At 47.6% G+C, this 16,803-nt stretch overlaps 1 protein-coding gene across 3 annotated transcripts in view; it reads right to left on the reverse strand.

The window, feature by feature from the left end:
- Positions 1-16,803, reverse strand: part of LRRC20 (leucine rich repeat containing 20) — an 89,403-nt gene that overhangs the window by 63,228 nt on the left and 9,372 nt on the right. The window lies entirely within an intron of this gene.

A 16,803-nucleotide genomic window follows, 5' to 3' on the forward strand; every position in this document is an offset into this window, starting at 1 on the left:
ACTGTATCACTCCATTGCTGTAAAACATCTAGAGTATGCATATCCATAGAGACAGGAAGTGGGCTGTCGGGGGCTGGGGTAGACGGGAAAAATAGGGAATGACTGCTTCACAGTACAGGGTTTCTTCTGGGGGTGATGACAATGTTCTAAAATCGATTGTGGTGAGGGCTTAGCCCAGCCCTGTGAATCTGATAAAAACCATAGATGGCTGCACTTTAAAATGGAGGGTTTGATGAATATGAATTATTCCTCAATTAAGAAAAATTGAGAACAAGATGATCCAGCTAACAGGGTTGTTCTGAGCATGAAATAAAATGTCCTTGAAGGGCTTGGCGCGGAGGTGGCAGGCAGCCTCACTCAGGGAACGGGAGACGAAGCCGCGGGTGGGCACACACCGTGTCCAGGTAAGAATCTGTCACGAGGACGGGCTTCGGCTCCACACCGGCTACAGGAGGAAGGCCCGGCAGGCCCTTACCAGAGCGGCCTCATGGCAGGGACGCAAGCGTGCATGGTGCTGTGGGGTCTGGGGCTTGCCAAACAACCCCTCATCCCCCTGGCAAGCGAGTCCATCAACAAAAACCTATATTTAATTAAACTCAGAAGTAAATAAATCCCACGCAGAATACAACGAAATGACACACAGCCATCGTCTGAGATATTAAATTATTTTAATAGATGACTCACTGCTAACATGTTGAGACAAAAGGGAATAGAAACAGCAGTCACAATAATGCCAACAGTGTGGCCACCAACACCTTTGAGGCAACCAGAGCCGGGCCAAGAAGAGGCCACAGGCGGAGCCAGACCCTGGAGCAGGCTGGACAGGCCCTGGAGTCTTCTACAAAGGTCACAGCGGCCAACACTGACTGAGGCCCTTCTCCAGACAATCCTGAGAACAACCTCAGAGGAAGGGCGTTATTAGCAGTCTCCTTTTGCAGATAAGGAAACTCAGGCTCAGAGAGATTAAGAATTTGTTCAAGGTCACACAGTAAGTAAAGATGGGGTGGAGCCTGACCTCCTCTGAGGATATTGTCCCGCAGGGTGACTCCGGAGATCTGGATTCTGATATGCTGCTGTCCGTAACTTTTCAAGTGACGTTCCTCATGTGTAAAATACAAAGAATGAACTTGGCCCGTCTCTCCGAGTGCGGAACACACAAAACTGGTGACTACAGACCAGACTTCTGAAAACATAACGTGCCCATGAATCACCAGGAGTTCTCATTCTAACTCAGCAGGTCTGGGTTGAGCCCTAGGAATCTCCATTTCTAGTGAACTTCTTGGCAATGCTGACGTTGCTCCTTTGAGAACCAGGGCTTGGATGGTCATCACGATAAAAACGATGAGCCAGATGGTGAAAAACTCCTATTTCAAACTCTGCGTCTAGAGCTGGTCATCACCCGTTTCATCTTTGCTTCAGCCCCCTTTTCATCTTATTTGTTTTTATTTATTTATTTTTTTACATTTATTTATGTTGAGAGAGAGAGAGAATCCCAAGCAGACTCCATGCTGTCAGCATAGAGCCCAATGTGGGGCTTGATCTCATGAACTGTGAGATCATGTCCTGAGCTGAAATCTAGTCAGACGCTGGACTAACTGAGACACCCAGGTGCCCCTGTTTTACCTTCTTTTTTAATGAAGGAGCAGATGTGAGCCAATATATATACCTAAGATTTCATAATGGTGTTTTGCTTTAATTTTTATTGTATGGTTATCAACTAATTATGAAAAACCGTAATGATTTTCCATTTGTAGTAATGATATAAAGGTCTCTTTAAATTTTATTTAAGCTAATATCATTTAAAGAAAAACGTTAAGCAACAGAATCACGACTAACACTTTCATAGCAGTGAGTATATGCTGGCTGCCATTCTAAAGGTGTACAGGCGTAACACAATTTTCACTCTTACAACTCCAGAAAGTGAGGACCTTTTAGAGATGAGAACATTGACACTTAAGTCAGATCAGACTTAACCTGATCACACAGCTAATAAGTGGCAGAGCGAGGCTTCCAATCAGGGCAGCCCAATTTCAGAGTTGACCATGTTATTCCGCCTATGCATGAGGACAGCTGGCCCTCTGACCTGGCGAGAACCGTGAAGGTCACCTGCACCGTGGTCGAAGGGAGGTGCACACTTGTTTCTTGCTGGCAAGAATAGAGTCCTTACCGCCCTCCTATTCTCCCCAACACCTGCAGCGCCCGGCCCAATGCCCCTCCACAGTAGGGGCCAGTGCACGCCCCAGAAGAAATTTCCCTGGTCTGACTTGCCGGGGGCACAGAAGCCTTGGGTCTGACCTAGTGGTGCCCCTGCTGTGGCTGGGGTGCTGGCCATGGGGCAGGAACAGACAGCCCAGCTCTCCTGCAGCCCACTTCTGAGCAGGGCAGACGGTGAGGGGGCTGTGGTGGACCACGGGGAGACTGTGCAGACCCACAAAGGCAGGGCCCTGGGTGCAACAGGGCTGCATGACTATAGAGACACATGGTTACTGACTGACTGAATTTCCACCTTTCCTCCTCAACACAGTCGCTCAGGGCTTGAGACAATGAGCAATCCAGTCCTGTAAGGAATGTATTCTCAGAGCAGTAACTGGGTTCTTGAGGTCAGAGCTAAATGAATGGACCCAGGGAAGGGCAGCAACACCTCCAAACAGCACCTTCCTCCGTCAAACACCAGTGCCTGTCCTCCGGGCTGCACACCCTCACCCACCTGGAGCTCGCTGGCCACCTGGGCTCCATTCATGCCTTCCTGCTCACCTCTGCCCCCACAAACCCACCTCCCCCAGGAAGGGGGCCCTAACCACCTCATCCCCAGCTTCGGGACACCTGCCTTAGTGCTTGTCCCACACATCCTCTTCCAACTGGTAAACATCTGCAGACTTGCATCTGGGACCCACGTCCCACATCTGGCACCGAGCTGGGCAAACACTTTTGAACTCAACTATACCCCTCACCACTGAGAAGCTTTGCCTTGGGATTCTCCCTTTGTAAAATGGGAGTACAAAGGCCCTTTTGGGGAATGAAGTAAACAATGAGCTAATATCTGTCTTAAGGTTTGAGTTCACAGCAAGAACCATGCCCTCTGTGGCCAAGATATGATTCCAACTAATATGGTCTTACTGTTACCTGAAGTCAGCTGTGAACCCTGGAATCCACCTTGACGATGACCATGGCTGTTCTTTTGCTAAGGAGCCCCTTTCCCTGGCTCTGCACCTGCCCCCCTTTCCAACTCCATCGCCTGAACACCTCTTCTCAGTCAAGGACCTTCAGGACCCCGTGTGCCCCGGGAATGGAATCCACCGTCTGCAGCCTGGCATGCCCACTGAGGGATCTGGGTCCCACCTCCCTCTCCAGACATTCCTCAGACAACTCATTGAAGTTCCCAGCCTCCGGCCAAGCCAGACCGCTCACTGTTCCCTGCAAACTCTTTATTCTCCCACCTCTGTGTTTTTGCTGGCACAATTCCAGCTTTGTTTGAAGGCTGCCTTTCCCCAAAGCCTTTGCTCATGTCTTCAAGTGATGTCACTGCTCCTGCCCTCAAGCCCCCGTCTGTCGCGTGTCCGCCTCCTCTGTCCAGATGCCCATCCTGCGGGTGTATATGTCTCAACGTGAGACTTAGTAACAGGTTTAGCTTACCCTTCCTGGCTGGGTGGAGAGCTCCCTAAGGGTGGGGATCGGGTCCCACAGAGTGGGGGGTAGCAGATTACAGAGGGCCTGGGAGGCCAACAGACTCAAATCCAGGCGAAGCAGTACTGCTCACAGATCTTCAGTTTCCCCTTTTCCGAGTGATGTGAAAACACCGCCTGCCCAGAGCTTTTGAGAAAATCAGATGTAGTCATTCATTTGACAAATGTCTCCTCGGTATTGGGTATATGCATGCACTGTCTGAGGATATAGTGGTGAGCAAGACAGGGTCCCTGACCGCCCCGAGCCCCCACTCTAGTGTGGGGAGAAGAGCAGTAAATACAGACAAATAAATACCCGAGACAACGTCAAGCTGTAATAGTGCTCTCAGGAAAATAAAATGGTGTAACGGCAGACCAGGTAACTGAGACGGAGATCGCTTCCTAGGGTGGTCGGGGCAGGGGGACTTCTCAGAGGAAGCGACACTTAGCAGAGATATGAATAAGAAGGAACAGGGCATGCGAAGATCTGGGCAAAGGGCAGCCCGGCAGAAACACAGGCAAGCGCGAGGTGTAATGGGACACCTGCCAGAGCTCAGTAATTAGCTCCTGCCTCCTTCCCTCCCCTCCTCTCCCCTGCACAGCGTTACACAGACAGGCACGGCACACAGTGAATAAAATCCCACCTGACAGAATAAAGAATGCTGGGAATAAATTGGGGCACAACAAAAACATGTATGTGTCTTAGCAAAACACAGTCAACCAGGATGAGGCAGATGCCAGTGAAAAGGCTACTGAGGCCCCACGGTGACCCTCCCAAACCCTACCTGGACCATGTGACTTCCTGCTCAGAAACTACCAGATCAACTACAGCAGAGGCACTCAGGGCCCATTTAGTACAAACCTCTGATGCCGAGTGGGACTCTAGCATCTGAAGGTACATGTTTCCCTAGAACACAGGTCTGCTGTCCACAGCCAGTGACTCCCCCAGATTCCCAGCCATCAAAGCAGTCTCTGCCATGCTGCTGGTTAACACAAGGCTAAGAACGTGAACTTGGCAAAGTGCCTGGGTTCAAATCCCCTCCCTTGGAGAAGCTGCTTAGCCTTTCTGTGCCACTTTCCTTCTCTGAATATTGGAGGTAATGGCAGCCACCTCACAAGACTGAGTGGTAAACAGATCACAGGGTCACAGGGAGGACTGGACAAGACATGTATCAAACAACTGCGACAGTTTAGCACACAGTGGGTATTAAGGAAGTATGAGCTCATCACCTATTCATGGGTCATTTTGACTCTAGGTGATTTTCAATCTTATGCTGTCTTTACAACCTTACCCCTGTGTAGCTAGCGATGAGGGAAAAGCTCTCTAAAGGTCTGATGTACAAGGGGAGCCATTTTCGCTTTTATCCTCAGTCCACACAACTGTATATAAACTTTGTTGGAAAGCCTGATTCCTGGCCCACCACGCGTGCACCATACATCTGCTTTGTGAACGAGCAGCCTAAAGAAAACTCATCTTGTCCTTGAGATAGTGATCACTGCCTCTACTCGCTGCATTCCTTTAAAACTCATGATTCCTATCTGCTAACCTACAATCTATGGTGCTTTTCCAAGAGGTAAGAAGTACAGAAACCTGTAAAAACCGTTCATTCTCCAGAGCACTTCCCTCCTGTGAAGAGGGTGTTTCCCGGGCAGCTGTCCTAACTTGGCCCAAATAAAACTCTTCTTACTTTTAGAGATTCTAAAGGTTTATTCATTTTGTGTACACATTTCCTGGCGTAGATGGAGGATAGCAGAGTAAGGTGCCCAAGATCCCCGGGGGGGAGGGGGGGGAGGGAGGGTCCACACTGTGGAACTGTGCGCTCAGCGCTGGCCCAGGCACCTCACAGGTGTATCTGTGAGTTCTCCTGATATCCGGACCTCCTCAATTTGAGTTAATGGTCCTAACTTTTATTTGAGCTGTTGAGGGTTACTGGTAATGTTCTTTAGGCGGGAATAACCTACAGTGGGAGTGGGTGGGGTGGTTGTCTTATATTGTCAGTGTTCGGGGCGCCTGGGTGGCTCCATCAGTTGAGCATCCGATTTCAAATCAGGTCATGATCTCACTTATGAGTTCAAGCCCCATATCAGGCTCTGTGCTGACAGCTCAGAGCCTGGAGCCTGCTTCAGAGTCTGTGTCGCCCTCTCTTTCTGCCCCTCTCCTGCTCATGCTCTGTCTCTCTCTTTCAAAATAAATGAACATTAAAAAATAAAATACAAAAAATAAATTGTCAAGTGTTCTAATTGATGTTATTAATACAAGGCTTGAGTCAACTTTCTGGCTAGAAATAGGAGAGGCTGACTCACTCAGCTCTGAAGAGAAGGGACCCTTGCTCCCTGCTTTCCAGTGACTGAAAGCCTAGTCGAAGTGTCTGAGGATATTCCTCGAGATGTGCAGTGGTCCCACAGGAGTCTCCCCTAGCATAAGGTAATTAACAATGGGCTTGTCCGGGGACATACACGTGAGATTGATCATCCAGTGCTCTGAGCCCCCTCGGTGGTCTTGGACCTTGCTGGGAGAGATGGAGACACACAACAGAGTTTATCAGGGCCCCTTTGAAAGTGACATTCACAAGCACCCCCCTCCTGATCCACCATACTTAAATAGCCTCAGGTTTTCCTCAAGCCTTATTCCCAAACTGAACCAATGAATGGGTGTCGCGCTCCAAAAGTGGAACAGCTCCCAGAAAGCCAACCACCGCTCACGGGAACTGGAGAGGCTGCAGGGACAACACACACGGGGCCTCCACATGCTCGTGCTCACGGAAATGGGAAACTGTAACGATGGATAACCTGAGGCTCAGCGGGGCCAAACGAGGTTCTTCTGACATGTCTAGACTAGTCTTCTTGCACCCACAGTTAAAGGGAGCCGGCTGTTAAGACTAAGCAACCAAAAACAAGGAAGACGGTCAGGTCACTCAGCGAAGCTCCTGGTTTTGGCGGGGGGAACGAAGGCCCATGAGGGCACTCTGGGCTTCATCTAGTTGTTGGTGCCCGAGATGTTGCCTTGGCATCTTGGGACAGAACCGGTCGTGTTCTCGTTGAAAAATGAGAAATAACTAATTAATAGATCTATAAATTATAATGTTATTTTGCAATGAGATTTGTTTTCATAAATGGGAGATATTTGGAGATCGGGCCTCTAATGTCCTCTCCACAAATATTAATGAAACAAAGATTAGATTTTGTTTGCTTGTTTATGCATCTGTGTTATAAATAAATGTGAGATTTTTATCTACCTTCAGAGGACATTGCTAAAATTACTTTGTAAAATTTAACTGGTTAAAAGGCAAGCGCTTCTAAGAACCAGGCATTCTAAAACTCAGAAAGACGCAGACTAACGCAAATGTTTTTCAAGTTCATTGAATCTGGGAAAAGATTCAGTATTAACACTTGCTGAAGTGTGTTGGTTTAACTAAAATAGGCACATCGAATACAATACAGGTAAACAACTTCTATTCTAGCTGAGTTTATTAGTTAAATTCATGTTTCATCTGTTGTAATCTGTCAGCAGAAAATGATTTAAAATGATGGTGAATTTCAACTGTCTTGTGAAGTTTTCATGGGTAACTGATAAAAACAAATAGGCGGAGGGGCTGGCCCAGTTGGAAGAGCGTGTGACTCTTGAGCTCTTGAGCTCAAGGTCATGAGTTTGAGCCCCACACTGGGTACAGAAAGCACCTAAAAATAAATTAATTGATCTTAAAAATAAGTTGCATAAATAAAAAGGTTTATAGCTTTCAAAATCTTTGGTGACCTAAAACTCGGAAGAGTTGCTAAGTTAAATGATAAACTGGGTTGAATTCACTGGACAGCTAAGCACTAATTCTGAGCGTCACTGTGCCTGCTTTGGGCTTCTTACTGCAGAGAAACTGAAGATACTTGGGTCTGTTGGTAAATGTGGTTGTGTGTGTGTGTGTGTGTGTGTGTGTGTGTGTGTGTGTGTACTTTACTGAAAGTTGTACTATGAGAAAAACAACACATATTTCTAGAAATTATGAAATGTGTTCATAGTTAGCCAATCGGAAGAATTCTGATGTAACAGTTCACAGTCGGTCACCACTTAGTCTTTGCTGGAGACTGAGGTTTCTAAAGGTGAAAGTTCTGATCCCTGTAATTAGGACTGGTGGGAAGGGATAAGGAAAGCAACTTGGAATGCAAGGAATGTGAGATGTGCTGTTGATAAGAACGGTGTGAGGAATGGGAATACATTTTCAGGGAGGAAAAAAAATCTGTCCTAAAATGAGACTGGTCATTTAGAGAGAAGGCTTAGGACAAAATATGAATGAAAAGGAAAGTTGTAGAAGGTTTGTGAGGGGAATCTTTGAAAAGAATTTTATGTGCGGCCAGGATTACCTAAGATTGGAATGAGTGAATTAAAACATTTTTTTAATGTTTTATTTAATTTTTGAGAGAAAGACCGTGTGAGCAGGGAGGGTCAGAGAGAGGGAGACACAGAATCCGAAGACAGGCTCCAGATTCTGAGCTAGCTGTCAGTACAGAGCCCAATGTGGGGGTTGAACCCACAAACCGTGAGCTCATGACCTGACCTGAGCCGAAGTCAGATGCTTAACTGACTGAGCCACCCAGGCACCTCTGGAATGAGTGAATTTTAAAAGCACATTGGTATAAGATGGAGATTTGGCATTTCTCTAAAAAGACAAAGTTTTCTGGGGTTGTTAGTATGGTCTTGATAAGAAACTGTAAACAAAGGGTTTTTTTTTCTTTATGGGTCCAGAAAACCAAAGTTACTATACATTGTCTATCACGTGTTTGATTCCTTAAGAGAATTGAAACTTTTCAATATTAGAGGAGCTATGTTTTGCTAACAACTAGGTAAATTTCTGTGTTTGCCTTTGGAATCCATAAATGCCACCCTTGGGGCACCTGGGTGGTTCAGTCAGTAAGTAAAGAGTCCAACTTCGGTTCATGTCATGATCTCATGGTTCATGAGTTTGAGCCCCGCATTGCGCCCCAAGCTGCCAGTGCAGGGCCTGCTTGGGATTCTCTCTCTGCCCCTCCCTTGCTCGCTCTCTCTCAAAATAAATAAATTAACTTTAAAAATTCTTTTAATTAAAAAAAAAAAAACCCAGGACATCTTTGGTTATATTAACAAGGCTTTAACTGGAATGTCATATTTGAGAGACACATGCATAGCCTACAATATGACCAGACGGCTTTAAGGAATGAAGGTGGACTTTATGAAGCCAGTGGAGCCCCTTGGAAATGCTGGCCTGACATCTTGCTTACAGAGGTCCCAGATGCTTACCAGGTGAGTAAAGAATGTCACTTCCTGGCAGGTGCAGGAACCTCAGGATATTTTGGGGACCTTGAGAAGAGGAATACACTCAAATCTATAGGTATGGCAGGCAAATCTGACAGTAAGTATTTGGTTTGGCTTCTGGCCTTGAGAAGCTATTAAAAGTTCAGTCTAACATTCCTTAGAAAAAGTTTCACAAAGCAGATTACAATGAACTTATATGACCAGGGCGCCTGGGTGGCTCAGTCGGTTAAGTGTCCAACTCTTGATTTTGGTTCAGGTCATGACCTCACAGTTAAGATTAGCCTCTGTGCTGATAGTTCAGAGCCTGCTTGGGATTCTTTTTTTCTTCCTCCCTCTCTGACCCTTCCTCATGCACATACTCTCTCTTTCTCTCTAAACAAATACACAAACTTTTAAAAACCTTATATGACCAAGCATTATTCTTGCTGTGCTATGGACATAATTAGGCCAAATGTGTCAAAACTGGACTTGTGTTACAAACAAATCAGTGTTCATTTGTCTATTTTTGGTAAAAATCAGGGTGATTATAAGAAAAAGTGTTTCAATAATGCATCTTTGTGTTAGATACTAGATTTCAATACTATTCATTATAAACAGGACTAGATCCTGATTTCTTCTATGCCCTGCAATGCCCAGCTACCACTCTTCAAGCTAACGTTTTGAGTTTTCTCCCACCTTTCTGACCTGGAATCATTTGAGAAGAAAACCTGCCCTTTCCCCTCCCCAAGCCCTGCAAACCGAACCAGGTGTAAGGAAATCGCTACAACAGCTCATGCGTAGATGGCCACTGCGCCCATTGCTCAGTGGGCCATGCGAAGACCAGCGCCTTTCGAACCACATGCCAGGATCAGAAGTAGATGGGTGGCATCTAGGCAGACTGCTCTCCCAAGATCCAGGACCAGGCCTGTATTCCTATGCTTCCTTCCTTCTAAACTGAGTTATTAGAAGACAGTAAACCTACTTGTTTGCTTTCATCTCTCCTTTTATTACATCCTGGTCACTTACTAACGTAACTAACGTAACTTCAAATACTTCGCTAGTACCTCATTCAGACGGGAACTTAGCTAAAATGTTTATGACCTTTTGGACAGGCTCTAATTGTTCTTTTACCTTCTGGTATTTATATGTTATGAGGGGCCTCCATTAGGAAAAACCTCTCTAGAAGGATCATCTGGCTCAAATGTAACCTGCATTATATATGACACTCAACGGGCTGACCCTTGTGTTTCTATAAAAGTAGGTAGTAATTTATCAAGAAAGGCTCCTGGTACAACAGGAGGAGCTTAGTGGAAGCTTGTCCAAACGCCAAAATATCCATCGTGCTCACAAACCACGTTTTTTGTGGACAGAATGGCTCAAGACCAAATAAGAAAAAAAGTAATAGGTTATCTATCAGAGACATGACTTTAAAAGTGAGTTGGTGGATTCAGCCACCTCCCAAATCTAACTTCGCCATACAACCCAGAAGGTTCTGAGGTAACTATGGATCTAGTGCCTTCCTTACTAACTGCAGAAACCCAGAATGCACAGTTCTCCTAATCTGTGGGAAACCACCAAAGACCCCTGTAACCTACATAAATGTTCAACTACTGTCTCCATACCCAAACTTACAGCCAGCTGGGCTTATGACATTTTTCTTTTCTTTTCAGATTTTATTTTTAAGTGATCTCTACACCCAACAGGGGCTCTAACTCATAACCCCGAAATCAAGAGTTATATAATTGGGGCGCATTAAGTCATTTAAGCCTCCAACTTTGGACTGGGTCATGATCTCACAGTTTGTGAGTTTGAGCCCCTCATCAGGCTCTGTGCTGATAGCTCAGAGCCTGGAGCCTGCTTCAGATTCTGTGTGTGTGTCTCTCTCTGCCCTTCCCCTGCTCACACACTGTCTCTCTCTCTCTCTCAAAAGTAAATAAACATTAAAAAATGTTTGCTTGCCAACTGAGCCAGCCAGGTGCCTCTACATTTTTCAATGTCTTAACAGGGGTAAGAACCAGGGTAAATACCACCAGAACTCTTCCCATTAGAAGAAAACGGGCCTCATTAGCCAATGATTAATGCTGGATTCCAATATCCTACTGACATCTGCAAATTCAGGCAAGATCCGTGGGTATGCCCTGAACAACAATGGGACCCTGAATTCACTCCAAGTTGGTCCATAATGGCTACACCCAAACAAACTAACACAGGGTATATAGGAAAAGGAAGATTTTGGTGGGAAGGTTTACAAAACACCTCCATAATGCTCTTTGATTTGTTTTGTAACCAGAGTACTTTCTGTCATAATGCTCCAGCTAGCTATCGTGGGGTAATACTAGATTTACAACCCAAACAGAAAGAGATGCTAACAAAAATCATAGTAACATTAATATTGACAACCAAATGTTTTGGGAGATAGAGTTAAACCACTGTAAGATGTAATATTTATGGTAACTACCTGGCCTGACTGGAGAAACTGTTACATACCATAACGGAACATTTAATTACCTTTTAAACCAATCACCTCAAATATATCACAAAGCACAAGTAACTATAGCTAAAGACGGTAAACAGATATACTAATTTAAGATGATCAAAATACTTATAATGGATTTAAAAAATTCTTCTCTTGTCTTTCTAATTCTGTACCTATTCTCCTTTGGTTAATTCAAATGTGATTAATTGGGTTTTTATTACTATTTCTGTATTTATGCTATAAATAATACAAAAAAAAAAAAGTACAGGCAAAACTCACCACAAAGCACGCATACAACGCTGGCATGACAATTCAAACTCACTGAAAAAATATGTATCAATCAATCATAGTATTTCCGATTAAAGGCCATCCTACTGACCCCTCGACGTAGACTCCTAGGTGACCTAAATCAAGCCTGGCATCGAGGGACATGATGAGCCTAGGGCAGATAAACAATCACCCTGGCATTGAGGGACAAAACAATGATCATCAATGCTTTCTGTCAAAAGATTATTGATCAAAAGGGGGAAGTGAGGAGAGAAAAACTCTCTCAAGGTCTGATACGCAAAGGAAGCCATGTTAGATTTCTAAGTGAACGTAACTAGACATAAACTTTGTTTGAACCAAAAGCCTGATTCGTGGCCCGCCATGCACACACTGTCCCTCTGCTCGTACGGTGTGTGTCCCGTACTGCTGCAGAGTATGCACACCGTCCCCTGGACGAGCAGCCTCAGGAAAAGTCACCTTGTCCTTGAGATAGGGATCGCTGCCTCAACTCCCTGCATTCCTTACGGTAAAACTCGGGTTTCCTGCCTACATGCTCGTCTACAATCCTGGGAGCTCTTCCAAGACATAAAACATGTATAACCCAAACCCTATAAAAACCATCCATCCTCCAGAGCACTTCCTTCCCTGGGTAAAACTGTGTCAAGCAGCACCACAGTGACCGGGGACCCAAGACACAGGTTGGCCGTGTCAGAAGTCACCCACCACCGAATTCCACTCTTAACTTCCGTCCCCAGTGGGGCTAGAGTGGGGGCAGGTGGGACTCGTGGCCATTGGAGCTCCCAAAGCTTTAGAAGGGGGTCCAGGGAATCCCAAGAGAGAGACCTGGGTCACATTTGTTTGGGTTTTGGGGTCCTATCCCACCAGGGCTAGAAACAGTCCTAAAAAAGCCTCAGGACACCAGCTAACTGTCCTCACCCCTAGCAATTTCAGAGCTTGCCAATCCAACCCCAACAGGGCCTTGTAAGTACCTCTCTGCTCCCACAAGACACCATGCCAGCGAGGAAGTGGTCAGAGCACAGAGGACAGGGCCGGAGGAAGCCTAGCTTCCCATTGTGTACCTGTTGGGTCTCATGCTTTGAACACGGGGCACATGTAATACCTATCCCAGCTGAGAGGCAGGAAGCCGAGTGCAGCAGATCAGAAGTGTCCAGCCCTCACGGTGAGCAGACAGGTGGCCCTGGCCAGGCTGAGGGCTGAGCCGTGACGGCCCACTCCTCTTCCGCACATCTGACCTGTGCTCGGCTGACCCTCAGGACTCCCCAGGCCAGAAGACATCTGAGCAACAGACACCCGTCATCCCTACCAGCACCAGCCTCCTGAGCTCAGGGCCACGAACTGCAGATCCCTACACAGGGCCAAGAGCACCTTCCACCAGAGCCCTGGCCGCTCCCCTCCCTGACAGTGTGCCCAAGACGTGTGTGTGTATGTGTGTGTGTATCTGCCTCACCCTCTCCACATTGGCCATTCCTGGGGCACCTGGTTCCTCCAAGCAGAGTACACACAGTAGTAGGTGCTCAAGGTTGTGTTTCTTGAAAAGGGACAGTATCTGACCCAAAAGAAGATATTCTTCTGAGTTACTGAGTATATATATTAAGGGCTTCCCTAATACCGTTGTTCAAGAAAGGGGCTCAAAATAAGATCCCTGTGGGAGTCAGGTAGGAATGTAAACACAAGACATGAGCTGGGCTGAGCGGAAGCCCTTGGCAGCACGTCAGGATGTGGGCACTCACCCCCAAGAGTCTGGTCAAGTCTGGGTCTCAGCGGACACTCAGCTGTTGGCTGGTGACATGGCGCCATCTGCTGGTGAGAGCAGGAGGAGACAAGCACTCAGCCCAGCAGTGGGGGTGAGCCTAGGAGAGAGGGGAAGTAGGAAAGGGGGGATGCATCCCTTCTCTCACTAACTTTGGTCTGCTCACCGGACCATCTCACAGCTCCTGGCCTAGCTGCTCAGTTCCCTGAGGATGGGTCACACCACATTCATACTCATTCTCTCTCTCTCTCCCGCTCTCCCGCTCTCCCTCTCTCTCTCTCTCTCTCTCTCTCTCTCTCTCTCTCTCTCTCTCTCTCTCACACACACACACACACACACACACACACACACACACACACACACACACACACACACACACCTCCCTCCCTCCCTCCCTCCCTCCCTCCCCCAGGCCAGCCCAGACAACACTCCTCCCTGCCCAGCCGCCCAGAACCCACCAGGAGAAGGAAGTTCTAGATTGTAATTCATAAGCCAGTGGTTCTCAAAATTCAAGGCAGGGGAGAACCCGACAGGGTTCAATGTTGAAATGCAGATCACGAAGCCCACCCTGAGATGTCACCTTTAAAGCTCTAGTGTGGGCTCCATGAAGCTGTGTGTAAACAGAAGCAGCCCACGGTGGCTGTCCCCATCACCACCTGAGACACCTTAAGTGATCGGGCAGATATTAGCCTCTGATAATTTTCCTCTTTTTCAAGGAACAGGAAGGCCCCACTGTGGTTCCAAAAGGTGCGAGCAAGAGGCCAGCATGAGTGGGAGCCCCTGCCAGGTCCTCAACAGGACAGGCCACCCAGGGCTGTGATGAAACCGGCTCCACCCCAACACCTGTGTCATACCTTCAGCCTTAGCTCCAGCTTCTCAAAAACAAGGGAACTCCTACTTCAAAAGCAACATGGCAGAGAAGGAGACCAGCTGAACACCTCTGTGCCACTAAACACTTAGAGCCCGTGGATTTAAAAAGGTCCGTGGCTTGGTTTCTGCATTTGTAATGTGGAGATACTAAGATCACCCCGTCACAAAGTTACCGTGAAGATTAAATGGCGCAACACCAACAACGAGCTGACAACGTGGCCTGGTATGTGACAAGAGCAAGCTGCAGGAGTCAGAAAGAGAGAGGAAGGTCAAAGACACAGGAGCTCTGCCCACCAGGGCTGGTATGAATCTGCATTCCCAAGGGGCTCAGGCTGAAAGGCCTAGAAGAGGTCAGGAATGCTGCGCCCAGAGCCCGGAGGAAAGCTGGGGTTTTGAAGAACTAACTTCAGAGAAAGACTGGACTAGGGATAAGACCCACCCCTGCTTTGTCTTTGCCTGGGAACTGAATTAAAAAAGAAAATGGTCGCCTGGGTGGCTCAGTCAGTTAAGCACCTGACTCTTGGTCTTGACCTCAGGGTAATGAGTTCAGGCCCCGCATTGGGCTCTGAACTGGGCATGGAGCCTACTTTTAAAAACAAAACAAAACAAACAGGAAACAAAAATATCACACCCTAAGATTTGGAAATCACATGTGGGTGTGGGGTTTGAATACTCAACTCCCTCAAGGCCCGAAACCCCTTGGGATGAGAAAGATGTGTTTCTAACCTGGCAGGCAGGCATCTGCTGGGAGCAAACACAGCTGCTCCGGAGCACACGCCCTCGGCCCAGGGTCACGCAGACCAGGCTCCATCGCACAGAAGTATAAGGTCCCCAATTGCATCAGACCCACCCAGACCCACCCGCGGTGAGCTGGAGTCCACAGGAACAGCAGTCGTGGGCTGCTGAGAACTCCCAGATAGAGGGGGTACACAAGATTAAAAAAAAAAGTATAGTCAAATGATCAAAGAAATTAAAAAAGAGATTAAACACATAAAACAGAAACAGGATATTATTCCCATAAGTCAGATTTTTTTTTTAAATAAAAGGTAAGAGATTTACCAGATCCAAAGAGAAACCACAGTATATAAAATCAGGTTTTTTTTAAAGAACCAAACATAACTTTTGAAAACAAAGTATGTAGTCTTAAAAATTAAAACTCAGGGCACCTGGGTGGCTCAGTCAGTTAAGCGTTCTGCTTGGCTCAGGTCATGATCTCATGGTTCATGGGTTTGAGCCCTGCATCAGGTTCTGTGCTGACACCTCAGAGCCTAGAGACTGTTTCAGATTCTGTGTCTCCCTCTCTCTGCTCCTTTGTTTGCACTCTGTCTCTCTCTGTCTCAAAAATAAATAAACATTAAAAAAATTTTTTAGTTAAAAAGAATTAAAACTCAATGAGGGGTTCAAGAGCAGACCAAACACAGATGGAGAAGCAAACAGGGAACTGGCAGACAGAGCTCAGAATGCGGCAGAGAGACAGAGAGGAAATATCCTAGTGCGATGGATGGACACACAGAATGGAAGCCCCAAGAAAAATTCCAGGCAAAGAGACCCAAGGGATAAGGGGCAGACACATGCCCAGAGCTAAAGAACTGGAATTTTCATGAAATGAACACAGACAGGAATCCGCAGGCAGGAAGTACAAAAGCCCACAGAAAGGAAGAAAGAGGTCTCGGACACCCGTGCCCAGCACGCAGCAGGCCCCGGGCACTTTGGCTCCTTCCTCTGCAGCTAGTGCTGGGCACTCCTTCCCGCCAGCCCTGCCAGGGCCTCTGTCCCAGCCAGCCATGCCCTCCCTTCCCACACTCGGCTGGAACTTTCCAAGTCCCGCTCCTTGGCAGTGAGGATCAGTTTTTAAAAGTCATCCCCAAAGGCCTGGGATCCTCTCCCCTGGAGATGAGTGGGGTGTAGGGCATTGAGGCTTGCCAGTCCCCTGGCCAGAGAGAAAAGAGAGTCCAGACAGAGGCCCCAGAAGGGTCTGAGCACCCAGGAAGCCCAGATGCGCATGAGTCCTTGACCAAGAGAGAGAATGAACCTGAGGACACCAGGAGCGGATGGAGAGGAACACTGAGTTCCCAGCTCTGCACACGCTTAACTGAAATGGCTGAGGAGGGGTGAGGGGGTGGAGAAAAGGGGCTTCGACTCAAGCTGAGGGCAGACCAGGGGCCTGAGGGAAAGGAACCCACTTCTCGGGGGATGAAGAGGCCTGGAGCGAGACAAGGGCTGGGAACCCCAGCTCAGGGTGCGGGAGGCGCGAGCCTGGCTGCGGAGGGCACCCCTGGGTGCTGGCAGAGAGCGGGCGACGCTTTCCAGGGCGACCTGCCTGAGTAAGGTGAGAGCCTGTAACTGAGCTCTCCCCGCCGGTCTCTACGGGGACCTTGCACCCTGCAGCGAGACACCTGCGGCTTCTGCACAGCCGTCCCAGGGCTGCTCCCCGGGTCTGCGCAGGGGGAGGCGGGAGGGGAGCCAGCAGAGGGAGAGAAGCCCGTTCCACACCCAA

The sequence above is a fragment of the Suricata suricatta genome, chromosome 2, assembly GCF_006229205.1.
Source record: "Suricata suricatta isolate VVHF042 chromosome 2, meerkat_22Aug2017_6uvM2_HiC, whole genome shotgun sequence".
Taxonomy (NCBI): domain Eukaryota; kingdom Metazoa; phylum Chordata; class Mammalia; order Carnivora; family Herpestidae; genus Suricata; species Suricata suricatta.